This window comes from Papaver somniferum, chromosome 10, assembly GCF_003573695.1.
Source record: "Papaver somniferum cultivar HN1 chromosome 10, ASM357369v1, whole genome shotgun sequence".
Taxonomy (NCBI): domain Eukaryota; kingdom Viridiplantae; phylum Streptophyta; class Magnoliopsida; order Ranunculales; family Papaveraceae; genus Papaver; species Papaver somniferum.
In genome coordinates this window covers 70487472-70506192 of record NC_039367.1, presented here as the reverse complement: position 1 = coordinate 70506192, position 18721 = coordinate 70487472, and the positions used below count along the sequence as shown (strand labels likewise).

The window sequence follows — 18721 nt, the reverse complement described above, 5'->3', positions numbered from 1 at the left end:
GTGTATATCTTGCTTATGTAAATCAAATTCAAAGATTCATCTGACGATGGATATTGTTTGCTTGGTTCCAAAGCTGTCTTAGCTTAAACCTAAAGCAACCTATGCTTTGAATGTCTATAAAAGGGGAACCTCAAGCAACTGGGATCTTTGAGTCCCGACACTACTTTTTGGTGTGTCCTAGTTGTATCTAGAGTCGTCCTCTCCAGAAACCCTTTTAGGGTTTAGCGACTACAAAGTCTTCATAGGGATTCGTGAAGCCAGGTCCAGTTATATTTCCTTGATAATTCGTGTATCCTGATCTTGTTCCATTGTTGATTTATAACTTGAACAAAATTGATAGAAATCATCAAAGTTCTCTTCGTCTCAAACTTTGTTGATTCCACGGGTTTTATACTTGGAAAGTGAATAATAATCTAGGTTGTACTTCGGGTTGCATAAGTCCGGATTTTGAGGTTAGATAGAGTTTGTCTATTGCTATCGATTTTCACACCTTTGATCAAGTTATTTGATTGTAAAAGAAAATCAATTATTTATGGGAGGCAGATTTGGTTTAAAGTCTTCAACTGAGTTGAAGCAAATCTTAGTTGGTGTGACGTCATCTAAGGGATTCAATTGCGCGGAGTCCTGCTGGGATTCAAGAGGCGCAAGAAGCACGACTGTACCTTAATGGGTGGGATACCTTTTACACTAGTGGAAAATGGGGTCTTCTTGACCCACATCCTCGACCCTCAATGGCGGTCGACCTTGAACCGGTCAAAACGGTCCTAGTTATAATAAAAATGCGGACCACATCTCAGAGCGTTAATGTTGGTCGTTCAATAAGATTTTTAATTCCAAATTTACCCCTGAGCTCAACGGCCCACCTGTGACGGCTGAACCTAAATTTTCCTATGACCCAATTTCCTAGGCGGCCATTCTCCCATTCACCTTATCTCTTCAAGCTATCTACTATCATTTTCTCTTCTATTCGAGAGAGAGAAAGAGAGACCGCAGCTTATTTCTCTTTTCCTTCGTCACTTCCATCACCCCCACACTACTTTCATCACCACAACAGATCTACCACCACCATCCACTACTTCATCACTGCAAGAACACCTTCTTCATCTTCTTCTTCTCCATTGACATGTCTAAGTTAAACTCTAATGTTAACTGTAACCCTAAAAATTATCTCGATCGAGCTCTTCTATCACCACCACCACCACCTTCGTTAATTGAAACCCTAAAAATAATCACCAATTGATTCACGCATAAATCCAACAACAATCAACATCATGAGCAGTTGGTTTACTCGGTCAACCAACACCTTTCTTATTGGTATTGATTTTTTACTTCTAATTTCGGTTTTATTGTCAAAAATTTGTTTTAAATTTGATCGATTTGTTCTTTGATATAAATCAATTTTGGTATTTTCATGAAAATGAAACCCTAGGTTTTTTAATTGGGGGTTATAGAGATATCTGACTCATGTCATTAGTAGTGTTTTTGGTGTTGATTATGGGTAATTTTATAACTAAGAATTTTTTATGATTTTAAGTTTTATGGGATCAATTTTGTTTTTGGATGATTATTGTTGTGATAGAACACGAATTGTTAGAATCTGAAATTGATGTGTTCGGTACCATTGTAGAGATCAAATTTGAGTTCATATTTTGATTTCATTCTTTTTATTGAGATTTTCAGTTTTTTGCATCTTCTTGATTGGATTCTAATGTATTCTATACTATATCCATGGCTTGAATGATTGCTGATGGATTTGTTGTTGGTGGTGAAGTATGTTGGTGCTGTTAGTGGTGGTGTTTGGAGGTGATGCTGCTGCTGGTACTGCTACAAGGTGGTGGTGGTTTTCTCTTAACAATTACATGGTATGAAAACAGTATGTACTTCTTAAGCTCAAAAATATAAGATTCATACTTACTGATTCAGTTGAATGGTGTGGTTATCTAATAACTTATTGTTTTCTAGGTTGAATATGTTAAAGCTCAAAGGAACAGCTCGACTGAAACGACTCAAATTCAATTTTCTGAGAATAGATAAGGCTGCCGCCGAATCATATGTGCTGATAGAATTATTACCACCTTATGCATACTAAACTTTGTGGAGAGCACTTCATTTTCTTCACAATATTTGTTTGTTAGCTCAACTCTGGTTCGTTTCCTCATCTTTCTCGTTTCTTGACCTTCTTGACATCACTTAGTTGTTTTAAGCAGTGACAGAAAAAGTATTAAAACAAATGTTTATGTGTTAGTTGTCAATAAGTTCTGACCTTCCCTTAAAGGCAGGGCAGATTAGGAAACAAGGGATGTCAATCAACCTTGTTAGTAAGACTAATTCTTTTGTGTTTACTTTGTTGCCTGCAACTCTCAATTGAGGTTGTACTTCCCTATTTGTTTAGCATTGATGTAATGTTAATATGTTCTTCTTTCAGGAATTCATATCCTTACTAATTGTATTAAAGGAGTTCTTATCAATTTACAATTTTGTGTTGCTAGATATATCTGCTACCAAAATAGTTTTTGAGCAATTGATACCCTAGGAGGCTTTTATCTAATGTGGACTATGTTAAGGTTTGTGTCTCTTTTCCTTTTTTCTCTCCATTCATTTCCTTAACGTACATTTAGCAAAGCTATTAGATATTTAGCACACGGCAAATGCAGAACGCTATAACCCCACTCTTTTTATCTTCTTTATTCACTTATTACTTTTCTTGTTACCTCACTAGATCAAACGGTCCTTAAGAGGTGTTTGGGTTGAACCATTTCATAGGAAAGGTGAACTGATCCATTGGAAATATGACTGCCAAGGAATTTCTGGTCGCCTAAAAACTAGCTAATGCGAGTTCACAATGTCTCTCATTTGTTGTCAGTATTGCCTCATGGCCCTCATCCACTGATTCTAATCACAAGTGGTAGTACAGTTATGTTTTAGGTAGTCAAGAAACTCATTTTTAACTACTCATCTTGGTCGGTGCAAGTCTGATCAAGTCAAAAAATATAATGATGCATAAGGTTACCAAATTAGTTCCATTGAAGCCCTTGCCATCTACTGATACACTCCACTACTCTTTTAAAAGACTTTTTTGCCAATTCTAAAGGATTGACTCGTCCTCTGAAGACTACAGGTTCATGAGTAAAAATCTGTATTATAGTTTCCTATGAAAACTTGATGGCTTTTGGTTTTCAAAGTACTTGCTACACATTTGGCCTTTCCACTTGTTAGGACTTATATGTTTGGGCTGGGAGTCTAAGTTTTATTTCCTTAAGTTCCTCTTTTTGTTTCAATGAGTATCAGCATAACGCTACATGTTCATTATCTTCGTCTCCATTCTCCAGTTCTGTTGTTTTTTCCCTCATGAAAGTCATCTTCAATGATAAATAATTTGAATATCATTTCTTTTCCAGGATTTTTTCTCTGTTTCCCCATTTGTTTTTTTTCAACAAATTGTACATATTCATCATCTCTTGTCGTTGTTCATGTTTCAGCATAGAGCTCCTACAGTGGGATCTGCTCCACTAAGAATCTGACTTATATGATATGTAATGGTATAAGTCTATACCTATAGTATATTAATTTGGATGATAGATTCTCGCACTGAAATCAGTTTTGTGTCTGATCATATTTTTTTTTTGATTGCAGGCACTCTCTTCTGTTTGTTTACGGATCACTGCCAGCATATGAAGGCCTATTTACTTGGATGATGTTGATGCCAATTTCGTACCCGGACCAGTGGCATCTCGATGTTGCGGATTGCTGGGATATTCAATGTTTCCATCTCCGTTCTCTAGTTCTATTGGTTTTTCCTCATGGAAATAATTTGAATTCATTTCTTTTCCAGGCTTGTTTATCTATTCCCCCTTTGTTTTTTCCCGACAAATTGTACGCGTTCTGATCATCTCTTGTTGTTGTTTCTGTTTCAGCATAGAGCTCCTCCACGAAGAATCTAATATAACTTCTGAAGGTAATGATGAGTGAATGATTGGCATGCAGCTGTAGAGTCTTCCATATTGTCAAAGGATGAGGCTGAGGTTAAGGGAGCTTCAAATCCCAACATGAGGTGACTGTCAAGAATTCCTTGTAACTGCTCGGACCAAGCTTTGTTTATTCCTTCCATGCTCTGTTAGCTTTGCAGGTGTTCGATGTAGTCTAATTCATTTTATACAAGCATGTCGTTAATTAGTTCTCTTGTTAAAGGTTTAGATTGTTGATGGTTTAAATGCTCATGACATATTCATTAATGATGTGGTTGTGTATATATACATACCGCTTTACATCTTCAACACATGATCCGATAGACCACTTTGAATCCTAAATGGTATATGAGGTATGTCCTGTAGTACCATCGTGGTGGCCACATATGCTTGGCAGTAACAAATATCATATGTTGTATGCTTGGTAGTTCTTATGCCATAGTTGGCTACACGAGGCTCTTAGAGTTGCTTTCATTGATGTTGTTGAAACTCTTAAGGAGGGTCGAGTTCATATAGACTACTCAAAGCTTGTTAAGGCTGATGACAATGGGAAAGACGAGGTTTCGATCTAACTGGCCCTCTTATTTTACGTCTTCCTATTATTATATGTTATAACATCTTTCTGTTATTAGGTGACATTTATCTTTTCTTTTGATTATTCTCGTTAGTTGTACTATGACATCATTTAACCTTCTGAAACATATCATTTGAATAATACATCATGTGTCGGTTTCTCGAAGTGAAAGGCTAAAATTTTGCATCTTCTTTCTTTTATTTTGGTGGCAGGTGCTTGCTCCTTATAGACCGGAGTACCAAGTTGCAGAGGAGATAAAATGGTAAAACATCAATACCAACTGCAAAAGCTTTGACTTATTTCAAAAGGCGAAGCTAAGTATCACTGTCCCCTACTGATTTTGTATTCTATCTGAATTAGGCATTGAGTTGAGCATTAATGAGATCTACTTGTTTGCAGGTGCTGATGGAAAGAAAGGAGGTGTTGGGCGTCAAGTAATGCCATTAGGAATGTCATAGACTTCTTATTATTACCCTGGAAAGCTAGTCAAGGATCGGAAGGCTGAAAACCTGATTTTCTTTTCATGTGCAAGTCATACATATTTCTGGATAACTTTCACCCTCCTTGTTGTAAGCTTTCAAACCCTAAAATGCTCATTTTATGTTAACTACTCAGTACACATATAAGTCTAATTATACTTATATCCACCGTATATTGTTTTTTCATAACTTCACATATCTGATCCTTGTTTCGATCTTGCTGTCAGCATCATATCAATAGCTAATAGCAATTATGCAACTTTAACTTTGGTGATCATCACCCTGAGGTTACTGATGCTACTTTATATGCGTGAATTTTTGTTCATCCAATTTGATTAAGCATATTCTTTTGGTTTCATCCTTTGCTGGTGTGTTGGACGTGGGTTTGAATTTTGTGTTGTTGTTCCTGAACGGTGAATATGGGTGATATATTCGAATTGCTAAGGACTCTACCTTGCTTCAATTATGACAAGAGGGGCTTATTGTTTCTAGTTGGCATTTTTCCGTACTAGAAAGGGTTTACATTTAGTTGTGCAAGTCTGATCACAATTGTTTATTTGTCAATTGCTTTCAGTTTTTTATTTAAGATATTAAATTGGGACATTTTTTCTGTACACAGGGAGGGGATAATTGCTAGTGGAGATCGTATTTCAGATTCTTTTATTGATTCCGACTTCTAGTTATGGTTTTACTTGTTTTTTTGCTTAGTGATACATTTGATTTATGTTGTTAGTCGTCTGATTTTCCCAACCAATGCCTTCAGTACATCTGATGAAGGTGATGCAGATCCTAATTTTTTTTATGTGACGCATTACAGGTTGATAAACTAAGGAAGGATAAGACTCAAAAAATGGATGTAAATGCAGTACACTGGAGTTCTCAGGTCTGTTTCATTTTTCTGAATTAAACACACTTCATGATGTTAAAGAGACCTGTCCCCGGCCTTATAATGATTACTTACATAAACTTATCATGCACTGTAAATTTCTGAATTAAACAAGTCCCATATATTTAGGTTCAGATACACGTGGTTCTAGCTAATTCCATATGGGTTCTTTTAACTGTCTCTTATTGTATCCTCCTTCGCATTTTGTCATTAAAACAATCAAATATTGACTGCTCATGCTTGCACGTTCTATCAAAATTCTAGTCATTGCATTATTCACTGCAACTGAATATCAGTTAGTTTTTCCATACGAATGCAAAGCTCTAGAAGTGTATCTCTTGAATACTTTCTTTTCAGATTCGTTATAGCATAGCATACAAATAAAATCACAACTATGAACAACAAGCAACTGAAAATTGTTCTCTTGAAAACAGGTTTTCAGAAGGTTGTTGCTGCCTATGAATGCAAAATTATTCAAGGTGTGCTTAGCCATCAGCTCGGTGATAGATGGAAACAAGGTTGTACTCGGTGTTCCTGAAACCAGAGTTGATGATGCAAAATTCCAGGAGAATGATGTTTATGGAATTGTCTTCCAACTTTATTGTCAGTTAGGACTTAAACTTATATTGGTATGAACTCAGAATATAAACCCTTTTTTTGTGTAATTTGAACCTAATGAATCAAATTTGAGTTTACCAGTGCAAGTTTGATTTGATTCTCTTTTGATTTGGTTGTTGTTTTGAGTTTGATTTGATTCTCATTTGAATTCTAATTTGAGTTTTATTTGTTCTCATTTGAGTTTCATTTGTGTTTGATTTCAGTTTTAGTCAAACTCAGCCAAGCCAGACAGCCAATCTGATTTTTTTTTTTAATATTTAGATTTATATCTATGAGTGATTGAAGTCGGTCATAAAGTATTGACAACTAACACCGGTCGTTGATATAAGTTTTTCAACGACCCGCAGAGACACGTCATAGATAAAAAAGACGCTCAAACAGCGACCCTTTCCCAGACCGCCAAAGCAAGTCATTTATCTCGTATCTATGACTTGCTTCGGCGGTCGCGAAACTGCCATTTTCCACTAGTGTTAGGTCTCAACTATATTCCAGTCCGAAGTTAATTGGTAGTAGGCTAGTGTCTGTAACGCCTTAATAGAGTTTGGTGTTCAATCAGGACTAGGTCCCGGGATTTTTCTGCATTTGCGGTTTCCTCGTTAACAAAACTTATGGTGTTTGTGTTATTTCTTTTTCCGCATTATATTGTTTATCTTTATAATTGAAATATCACAGGTTGTGCGTTGATCAATCATAGTAGATACATCCGACCTAGTTTGTTGGACACGACTTGATTGATTCTTGGGTATTGGTATTTGGTACCGTCCAAGTAATCTCTTTGTGATTAGGTTCACGGACTTGTTTTTGTAAACGTTCTAGTCGCAATAGAAAGAGATATAACTCTAGATATTATTCCTTGATTGAGTTTAACTCTCGGAGTTGTATTAAGTTTGTCCATACAAATTGCCTAAGAAAAAAGTGGTGGTGTATTTTGGTACGCCCACGTTTTCATAAATCATTGATGTTATGGTGTTTTTTTCTTCAAAAGGCGAATGAGAGACCTTGGAAACGTCAAGTCAAGCAAGAAAATGAAGCTGGAGAGGTATCACCTCCACTTTCCCACATAAAGTTTCTTGTAGGATTTGAGGAGGCATAGGCAATCCGACAGGAGGGTGTATATTGACAAAATCGCTGAGGGTTGGGGGATATATGATACATAAGGTCTCAATTTTCCAGTCTTTTCATCAAGTTCTCTTTCTTGGTGCAATAAGAGTCCTGCATGCACCTAGGCGTTATGATATATACTTATGGTGTGTCGTTCTCAAACGGATGGACGAACAGAGGTGGTGAATCGTTCTTTTGGAAATCTGCTTCGTAGCCTGATTGGTTCACATACTAAACAATGAGACCAATATTTATACCAAGCTAAGTTTGCTTACAACATGGATACTCATAAAAGCACGGGTTTTAGTCCTTTCAAGGTGGTATGTGGGTTTAACCCTCGCGCTTCCCTTGATCTCGCTCATGTTCACACTAAAACTGCCCAGAACCTGGTTGCCTCATCCAGAATGTATAAGTCAGCTACAGAAACATCGTCGTCATGTTGAGTATGAAGTTGGTGATTTTGTTTGGGCAATGCTTACTAAGGAACGTTTATCAGCTGGTACCTACAATTAATAAATTGGAACCTCGAAAGGTTGGTCCACTAGAAATCATTAAAAAGATCAGCTGTAATGCTTACCATTTGAAGCTTCCAAGTCACATTGGTACTACAAATATGTTCAATGCGCGTCACCTCATTCCCTACTTTATTAACTTGTCAGATGATGACCTACCTGACTTGCCTAATTCAAGGGTGAATTTCCTCATTCCTGGGAAGAATGATGTATTGTACAACATGCCAGAAGCATACTTAGAAGAAAAGGGGGCCAACACCATAGTCGTTAACTAATTATGGTTATTTAGTCTTGAATATGTTATTTCAGTCTAAATTTGGTATGTTTAAGATATTTTAGCTAGGTAATAAAAGAATTTGTCGGTGCTTATAGCATGAACTCATATTTGAATCTGTAGCTTTATTTTACGTTTTGGTTTTGGAGTTAGGAAGCCTATATAAAGGTTGTGTCGTTTTTATGTTAAGGCATTGAATCACAGATTAATAAAAATCACTACCAACTGAGAAGTTTATAGAAGTGGATTGATTCTATTATTTCCATTACCGACATCCTACACCACATCCCAAACAGAATCTCAAGTAACGCAACCAAGAACCAAATCTTATAGTTTATGTACCGATGACAGAGATTAACCTTGGCAACGTCAAGTCAAGCAGAGTTTCTTGTAGGATTTGAGGAGGCATAGGCAATCCGACAGGATGGTGTATATTGACAAAATCGATGAGGGTTGGAGGATATATGATACATAAGGTCTCAATTTTCCTGCCTTTTTATCAAGTTCTCTTTCTTGGTGCAATAAGAGTCCTGCATGCACCTAGGTGTTATGATATATACTTATGGTGTGTCGTTCTCAAATGGATGGACAAACGGAGGTGGTGAATCGTTCTCTTGGAAATCTGCTTCGTAGCTTGATTGGTTCGCATACTAAATAATGAGACCAATATTTATTCCAGCTAAGTTTGCTTACAACAGGGCTACTCATAAAAGCACGGGTTTTAGTCCTTTCAAGGTGGTACGTGGGTTTAACCCTCGCGCTACCCTTAATCTCGCTCATGTTCATGATTTATAGCGATTATATACTACTTCTAACGAGTTAATTCAACATCTCCAAGAGATTCACACTGGTACTGCCCAGAACCTGGTTGCCCCATCCAGAATGTAAAAGTCAGCTACAGAAACATCATCGTCATGTTGAGTATGAAGTTGGTGATTTTGTTTGGGAAATGCTAACTAAGGAACATTTTTCAACTGGTACCTACAATTAATAAATTGGAACCTCGAAAGGTTGGTCCAGTAGAAATCATTAAAAAGATCAGCTGTAATGCTTACCATTTGAAGCTTCTAAGTCACATTTGTACTGCAAATATGTTCAATGTGCGTCACCTCATTCCCTATTTTGGTAACTTGTCTGATGATGACCTACCTGACCTGCTGTTGATGGTGGATTTTCATTAAAGGCTAAAATTGTAAAGGCCGAAATTATGCGCTAACATCCTGCAAAGGATAAATCCATTGATAAAATGGTGAATACTTCCTCACTATAAACTTATAGCATTATCAATTAATGCATGACCAGCCTTGTATTTTCTGTACTGCTCCACTCTCATTATTGGTGCGGCATGACGACTGAGTGTTGATCTCAGCAGAGCAACACGAATCTCCAAGCGTTAATAATGAAGCATATACGAAATACCCGTACAGGATGCAATTCTCGGAGTGTTATACCCGATCGAGCATCTGGACTGTCTACGAAAGTCTTGGAAATAATCACGACCACGCAAGTCGGCCATAAAGGTGCAAAGTCACGCCTGACAAAATAATCACCAAACGCCAGCCTAGAATGGATATCCAGACTGGTGTGGAGCAGCTTGGAAAAGCTTGTGCGCACAATACCGCCTACGACAGTCTCAAATTCATCACGACCGTCCAACTTCACCAGCATGGTTGGGTGGCGTAGATTATCCAATGACCGGTTAGACAAAGCTTGTCCTGTACACCGGAGGACCTTCTTCCTACCTGCATGACCGACTCTTCCATAACCTGACCAGATTGCAATATACGATTGTCCGAAGTTGGGTCAGCGTGGAGAATTGAGGGTCGCAGAAAAGTCCATTAAAAACCTAAAATTGATCACGATCATCCAACTTCACCAGCATGGTTGGATGGCTTAGATCAAGCCTGAGGTGGTCGGGCATATACCACCATGCTCACCACCGGCTCAGCAAGGTTCCCACACGTTCGGACTCTCCGGATGAGGTATGTAGCACATGTTTTCGGTTAGCCAAACATGCATGCACACGACCGACCAAGAAACCCTAATTAGGGTTTGTGTCTCAAATCGATCACGGGCGTCCATTTTCTCCTGCTCGAATGAAGGGTCCAGGAATATACTAAGAAGGTCCGGTGAGTATCAACACGATCACTATGGGCCCACCTATCTCCACACCCGATCGTCCAAGGCATACCATGGCTGGTTCCCTCGATTCGCACGCCCAAACTAGGCGTTGTCACACTTCCCAATTTCAAACCAATCTCGACCACTAAACTTCACCGGAAAAATTGAGTGGCTTAGATCACGTTTCTATGGGACAATAAGGTACAGACGTGTACACCAGCCCGCCGTATGCACACCTGACTGATCGTCCAAGACCGACCAGGCTTGGTCGTCTCGAAACGCGCGCCTGAAGTAGGCATGATACGCGGCCTTTGCGGCATGAGATTTCTATCGCAAATCAATCTCAGCCATTCCTCTTTGCCTGACAAATTCAGTGGTCTAGATTGCACCTTCATGAGACAGTGAGGTATAGGCGCCTACACCAGCGGCCCTTCCAAATATGTGTCCCATGCTTGGATTCGACCAAGCTAAAGGTTGGTGTTTGAGCACCTCCTAAACCCTAACCCAACGGTCGCAGATGTGGGTCACAATCCACCTCGTCCGTCCAACTTCACTAGCTTGGACGGACAACCTAAGACAGGAGTTAGGCGACCAGTGAGGCATCACCACAATCACCGTCCACCACTCTTCCACACAAAGTGATCGTCCAAGTCAGGACTTACCTGTACAGCCTCCAAACGATCACTCGAAGATGGCTAGACATGCATCTATTTTAAGATGCTTAATCGTGACTTACTCCGTTAAGCCTTAAAACAGCGATGCTTCACAGGTGCTGATTATATTCGATGCATTACCTGCATATAATACACACGATATTTCACAAATATCGACTTCCTAAATAACTTAGTTATTTAATATAGCATCACATGCTACCTTTTGTGGGTCCCACAATCCACACACTCGAGACATTAATCATGTCACAAACTGGGAGATACATATTTGGGTATTGGTCTGGTGGTTTACAGCGTGCAGCGCACAACGCACCATCACAAGAACGTGTCAGGAAGACATGGACGGTTAGTGATGATGGGAGAAGTGGTCAAGACTAATCGTGTGACACTAACACACGCAAATCCACTACTCCATCACTCCACTTTCTCCACTTCCCATGAGAGACGTGGGTCAGGCTCAATGACTTGTATAAATAGGTTCTCCTCCCTATTTCAAAAAGGAAAAGACAACAGAAACCAAGTGTTGATACAATCGTATCCAAACACCAGAACTGATAGCTTACATTCTGCAAGCCAGTTCAGCTTTCTGATACAAGTCATAAACAACCAACACCTCCACATTCTCAACACCTTCTTCGCTTCCCTCCCTAAGATCAACCCCATCTCCTTCACTTTGTGACCGAAGCAAGTATGGAATGGCCTTTTTTTGGTTTAGGCCAGAGTTGTACAGATTGATTTCTCGAATCAAAAGCACTCCCTTGCAGTGCATTTGTTTAGGGTTTAGATTCATTTCTCATCCGCACACCCCAAATTACCAAAACCGGCAGAAATAGTTTTCACCCATAAACAATTGGCGACCACAGTGGGAGATTAATCTCTCGGTTGCAAAATTGAATTCTCAATATTCATTCCAACCTTCTCGATTTTGGGGACAGAGCTTGGTTTCGATTCAATCATCAACCTATTCGTTTTCGGTTTTCATCTCGATTTTCATCTCACGATGTATCTTCCCCCGCTAAATTCTTCGGAAACCATAAATGATTCAGATATCATGGGAAGTGTGGCTAGAATGATGGAGGATGTCCTGACAAATCAAGCTGGTATCGCTAGAAGGCAGAGCGAAACACTCCGTCTTTTGAACGATATAACAACCCAATTACAAGAAGGATCGGAAGGCATTTACCCAGACGGTGCAAGAAACGCTGAATCCTTATATAGAAGTCATGCCTTTACCAACGGAGATGCAGAGAGAGCGCATAGCCACAGGGGACTCAGGAAGACGAGCAACATGGTCCAGATGGCAACAGAGACTCGAGACAACTCCGTAGAAGGAAAGACTTGTCCGGGATGTGATAGACACATTTTTGTGTCTAATTTGTCCTCAATGTCCGTATTGTTGGCACTCGATTTTGTACTAATTTTGTTATTTTATGTATTTGTAGGTATTTTTTGGAAATAAATATTTTAAGAAAATTCGGCTCGAAAAGTTGATTTTGGCACCCGGAGGACAAGTGTTATTCGGACTCTCGCTTTTGGATAAGGGGCGACCACTGGATAAGGGGCGACCTTCTTTCAAAATTCAAAATTTGTTTTGGCGGGAAAATTCTTTCCTTTACTGGCAGATTTTCAATTCGACATTTGAAGGTGTTTTAACGAGATTAAAGAGCTGAGACTTAATGGGTCTATGTATATGAGTATATGAAGATATTATGGTGGTTGGGATCGATCAAATTTGTCCAGAAAATCAATTCCCAATCAAAACAGAGAAAAGAATATCGTCTCATTTTTGGAAAGAAAATCACGTAAAATATGTTGCATGTTTGTGTAGTTAAGCCCAGATATTCTCCTAGGATGCGTATCAATCAGTTTATGAAGATTTCCAAGACAATTAACGTACACAGAGGAAGAAATAAGAAATTATTCTCAAAAATATTTTTCTTCATTGTGAAGATTTTTGAGGAGTTATGGCGAGATTCAATGAGTCTTAGGTGTATAAATAGGTTTCTACTATCACAGGGAAGGGCTGTCGAGAGTTGGGAGTCGAAAGGAGGGCCAGAGGAGCAGAAATCAGAGTTTTCAGAACTCTGTTGCTGCTGCTGCTGCTGCCCGTGAAGAACAAGGAATCGGCCACGGTTCCTTCATCCATTTGCAACTGTTTCTTCAACTGCTCTGCAACGTTTATCTTCATCGCAACAGTTTCTTCATCATATTTTGCAACAGAGAAGTAAACCACAGCATTTAATTTTCCGTCACCATTTGTTTCTCTGTAACAGTTCAACATCGTCTTCGCAACAGGAACTGCTGTTGCGATTTCTCTGTTGCATTGTTTACTCAATTGTAATCAACTTTGGAGCAATAATAAAACATTTTGAGATTATGATTAATATGAGGAGCTAAACCCAACATTGGGACGACGGAGGGAGTCTATTTTCGTCATTGTGGTAAATTTAATTTATTCTTTTTATGACTTTTGCACTGATTAAAAATTGAAAAATGATTTTAATTAATTAGTTATCATTTTATTTGATGCGGCATGCTTGCTTAAATGTTTGATGTCCCATGCTTACGATTTATAACTAATATTCTGAGAATCTATTTTGGCAAAATAAGAGTCCATATATTTATGTTTTGAGCAGTAATTGTTAAGAATAAATAAATATACCACATGCATGAAGAATTGGCCAAGTCCTTAGTCCCAATACCTCTCGAACATCTTGTGACAAATTTGTACATATATTTTCGTTTTAAAATCTATTCAAGTCCGAGCAACGAACTTTTACTTACCTCTTGAAAAATACAATAACAAAATGGCGCCGCCGACGCGGATTTGTGCTTAGGTAGAATTTTTAGGTTTATTTTTTTTTATTTTTATTTATTTTTATTATTTGTTCCTTTTTACTTTGTCTTTTTGTCTTTGATTTACAGGTTCGAATTGGAGCACTAAGGACTTGGAGAGGAAAAAGCTTAAAGCGAAAAGCGAAAAGACAAGAAAAAAAAGGACAATTTTAGGATTTAATTTTTAATTTTTTTTAGAGTGTGTGAGGAAAACTGTAATTTTTTATTTATTTATTTATTTTGGACTTTGGACTTTAAACAATTGGACTTTATTTTTTTAAAACCCTACGGAAGGGTTATAAATTATAAAAAAAAAATATTATATAAACTGTGTGCAGGGAAGGACGACGATTACTATATCGTCTCGGCCCCTCGGGTTCGCACACGGCATAGGAGTCGTGGCCCGAGTCGACGACAACGGTTCATCGCCCGTCTGGTACGGGAGGTAAGTCCAATCGAAACACCCGCGAATCTCCTGCAAGCGGGTTACTGTCTGCCTTAAGGTGATAATTGTTTGAGGACGAACCGGACTGTCTTTATTTTCCTAGTAAAGGGCAAGGCCTGGCCTAAACAAGATAAGGGTTCGGATTTCATCACCGTTCCCTTCTTGCCCGCCTTAGGAAAACGAAACCTAACGCGAACCCAAGCTTAAAATTTGGAATAGAACGAGACCGATAGGGTAACGAGCTTAATAGGAAACTCGTTCGAAAAATTGGTTGCTCTTTAAGCACACTCCAAAGTTCATGATGGTTTCTGTGAGTTGAATGCGTGACTGCGCCGCCTTGTGATAGCGGTGAGGCCTTGGGTATCAAAGCTCCACTGAGCTTCCCTCGCCTCAATTCAACTTACTTTGACTCGGATTGATTCCAGAGGGGTTTGCTCAAATTGCAACGAATTCCCTTTCGAAATAGAAGCTGGTCTAGAAACAATCTAAGTGGAGCCATCATGCTTTTTGTTTGCTAGAAATCTTTAGGTTTGCTTTGGTGGAGTCGAGTCGGCCTTGTTTGTGATTGTATAGAATCCCTCTGTAGTTTATATTTCTTCGGTGATGAATCCTTTTGAGGAGACGCCACCTGCGATGACGTTGCGAGAATATATGTCTAGAAATTCTCGTTATCAAGAGACGTCTTCGGAAATGACTCTTGGTGAATATATGCGTGGGCAGCGATATATGGATACTCCAACTTTTATTGAGGAATCACCTCTAAACGATCTATGAGAAATATTATAAACATAGACCATGTAGTTTGGAACAAAGATTGAGAATTCTTGAATTTCAAAAATGTATCATGATGATGAGGATAGTGATGATGAAGAATCTGAAATATGGTGGAATAGTGATCAGGAATTTGTTACCCCAGTTGAGCCCTTATAATGATATATTTTCTGATTCAGATCCGATAATAATTTAAAAATTATTCACCTATTCAAAGCGAGGATTTGACTAGAGACACCCCCTTTCATAGTATATATCCTGTTTACGAAACCGATGATGGTTTAGAGGAACCAGTTTATCTTGAGATCGAGTCAAACGATTTAGAAACAATAGTCTTAGATGAACTCGTAGAGATTAGCGAGGATGAACCTGACTTAGAAAAATCAATTGCCGACCTAGAAATTAGGGAGGTTATGACTAGTCTATCTAGAGACGCCGAAAACTCTAAGTTTGGGGGTGAGTATCATTCTCCATGTGCTTTAACTCTTAGTAAGGTCCCTCACTTGGGACTTGACATCAATGCCTCAACCATCTTACAAGATTATCTTCATAATCGTTTTCCAGAACCTAATGATATCCAACAAGAGTCTCAAATGTTAGAAACCCATCCTCTGGTTGATGTGGTTAACCCATGCAATAATACCAAGATTGATTTTGTTTTCCCACCAAATAGTTTTCTTCCAATTGTGGGAACGTATAGATTTCAAATGTGTCACTTATTAAGTTCTGAGACTAAGCCTAAGTACTTTAGGTTAATGGAATCGACACATTTTCCTAAGAATGACCACTACTCTCACTGTGGTCAACTATGTAAGTCATATCTGATTGACTTAGAGGATCCGCAATTATTTAGGTTATTACTTCGTGATTCTAAGTTCGTATTTGAGTTTTTACAGACTCTAAGACCTAGTGATTCGGATCCCATCTATGAAGAAACGCAGCCAATGAAAATATTCTATCAAGATCCTTTCATAGAACCTGAACCTGAACCACAATGGGACATAGGTATCTTCATCAGGAAACTAGATAAGGGTATGCAGTACATGTTCACTTTCTTGGGTTATTGTAGTTTCCTTTGGTCAGCTCTATTTAGTTTTGAAGACCCACAGTTATTTCGACTGTTACTTTATGGTTCGAGTTGACTAATCCTTTCCTAAGTCTGGCTGAAGACTTTAAACTTAGCACTTCTTGGGAGGTAACCCAATCTCACGCAACACGGTAATATCCTTCCTTAACTCTTTTACTTCAATAGTACCGTTCTCCTTGTTCATGTTTTTAATTTTATCTTTAGAACATTGAGGACAATGTTAGATTTAAGTTTGGGGTATTGGGAGAAACTTTTTAGTTGCGCAATAAATAAACTCCAGAGCCTAGAAATTTATGCGTATTTGATAGCACTAACCATCTAAGTGGATGGAAAACATTTTTGTTTTAGGAGTTGAGGAACCAATCTAACTAGATGGAAACATCTATAGAGTCTATTCATAAAAGCACAGAGCTCAGGTGTTAGAAATAACATGATAGTTTCGCCATATCTTGTCGAGTCCTTTCACTTTCTATTTTTAGTTTTCTTTTTTTCAAGTGATTGGTGGGGCACCGATTCAAGTTTTACCTTTGCTGGTGAAATAGAGTGACTGAGTTACCTTTTCAAAAAAAAAAAAAAAAGACCGGACCAGTTAGACCAATCGGATAAGTATTAACACTTGGATAGCAATATGCGTGTGTTCTCCCTGTTTCCGTCGCCTAAGCAAGCGTGGAATGCAGGACTCGTGGGAACTATCGTGTAATTGCTGCAAAGAAGCGCTTGGATCCAAAAGATCTTCATGCCGTTAAGTTAAAAAAAAAAATTTGATTATTGTTATGTGTAGTCAACTGCTGGTTCCCTTGTATTGCCAGTTTGTTGATCTAGATTTAAGTTATTGACCACTGGTTCCCTTGTATATGCCGTGTGTTAATATTATTCAGACCGGTATCTCAGTCATTTAGGTTAGGTTCATCTTGGCAGAGGCCTTCAGACAGATATGGGAACACCGTTCGCTTTTCAACCATCTACATTTTTCTTTTTCCATCTTCTTAATCTTTTCTGTGATTAGTCTGACTCCGTGTGTGTCATCGTGAACACTTCTTTGTAGAGCTCTGTCACTTATATGAATTTTAGTCTGCTTGAGTGCAAACTCGTATACAGCAACTTGGAATTTCGCGTCAGGGTTACTTCCTCCTGTAATTAATAAGTATGCCACACCAAGGAGGTTCTTTAGTGCTTTCCAAGATTTTCGTAGATAGCTAGGGTCTGGAGTATTGGTTTTTGTGGGTACACCTCTGATAACCCACCGGATTAACTCGGTCACTTTTCAAGAATAAATTTTGCTCGAGGACTAGCAAATAATAAGTTTGGGGGTATTTGATAGACACATTTTTGTGTCTAATTTGTCCTCAATGTCGTATTGTTGGCACTCGATTTTGTACTAATTTTGTTATTTTATGTATTTGTAGGTATTTTTTGGAAATAAATATTTTAAGAAAATTCGGCTCGAAAAGTTTGATTTGGCACCCGAGGACAAGTGTTATTCGGACTCTCGCTTTTGGATAAGGGGCGACCACTGGATAAGGGGCGACCCTTCTTTTCAAATTCAAAATTTGTTTTGGCGGGAAAATTCTTTCCTTTACTGGCAGATTTTCAATTCGACATTTGAAGGTGTTTTAACGAGATTAAAGAGCTAGACTTAATGGGTATATGTGATATGAGTATATGAAGATATATGGTGGTTGGGATCGATCAAATTTGTCCAGAAATCAATTCCCAATCAAACAGAGAAAAGATATCGTCTCATTTTTGGAAAGAAAATCACGTAAATAGTTGCATGTTTGTGTAGTTAAGCCCAGATATTCTCCTAGGATGCGTATCAATCAGTTTATGAAGATTTCCAAGACAATTAACGTAACCAGGAAGAAATAAGAAATTATTCTCAAAATATTTTTCTTCATTGTGAAGATTTTTGAGGAGTTATGGCGAATTCAATGAGGCTTGGTGTATAATAGGTTTCTACTATCACAGGGAAGGGCTGTCGAGAGTTGGGAGTCGAAAGGAGGGCCAGAGGAGCAGAAATCAGAGTTTTCAGAACTCTGTTGCTGCTGCTGCTGCTGCCCGTGAAGAACAAGGAATCGGCCACGGTTCCTTCATCCATTGCAACTGTTTTCAACTGCTCTGCACGTTTATCTTCATCGCAACAGTTTCTTCATCATGTTTTGCAACAGAGAAGTAAACCCACATTTAATTTTCCGTCACCATTTGTTTCTCTGTAACAGTCCAACATCGTCTTCGCAACAGGAACTGCTGTTGCGATTTCTTGTTGCATTGTTTACTCAATTGTAATCAACTTTGGAGCATAAAATAAACATTTTGAGATTATGATTATATGAGGAGCTAAACCCAACATTGGGACGACGGAGGGAGTCTATTTTCGTCATT

The 18721-nt window shown here is 38.5% G+C and overlaps 1 long non-coding RNA gene across 6 annotated transcripts; it reads left to right on the top strand.

The window, feature by feature from the left end:
* The first annotated feature begins 935 nt into the window (after positions 1–935).
* Positions 936–6630, top strand: LOC113314968. 6 transcript variants are annotated; one of them, XR_003342636.1, is made up of 12 exons: positions 936–1314; positions 1772–1862; positions 1963–2145; positions 2490–2564; positions 3480–3539; positions 3634–4051; positions 4394–4525; positions 4752–4801; positions 4939–5108; positions 5638–5697; positions 5836–5901; positions 6339–6630. It is a non-coding gene; the product is annotated as an uncharacterized LOC113314968 (long non-coding RNA). The 6 variants fall into 6 exon arrangements; XR_003342633.1 differs by lacking the exon at positions 4394–4525 and having other exon boundaries at positions 3634–3761; positions 3915–4051; positions 4752–5108; XR_003342634.1 differs by lacking the exon at positions 4394–4525 and having other exon boundaries at positions 3634–3790; positions 3915–4051; positions 4752–5108.
* Positions 6631–18721: the final 12091 nt, after the last annotated feature.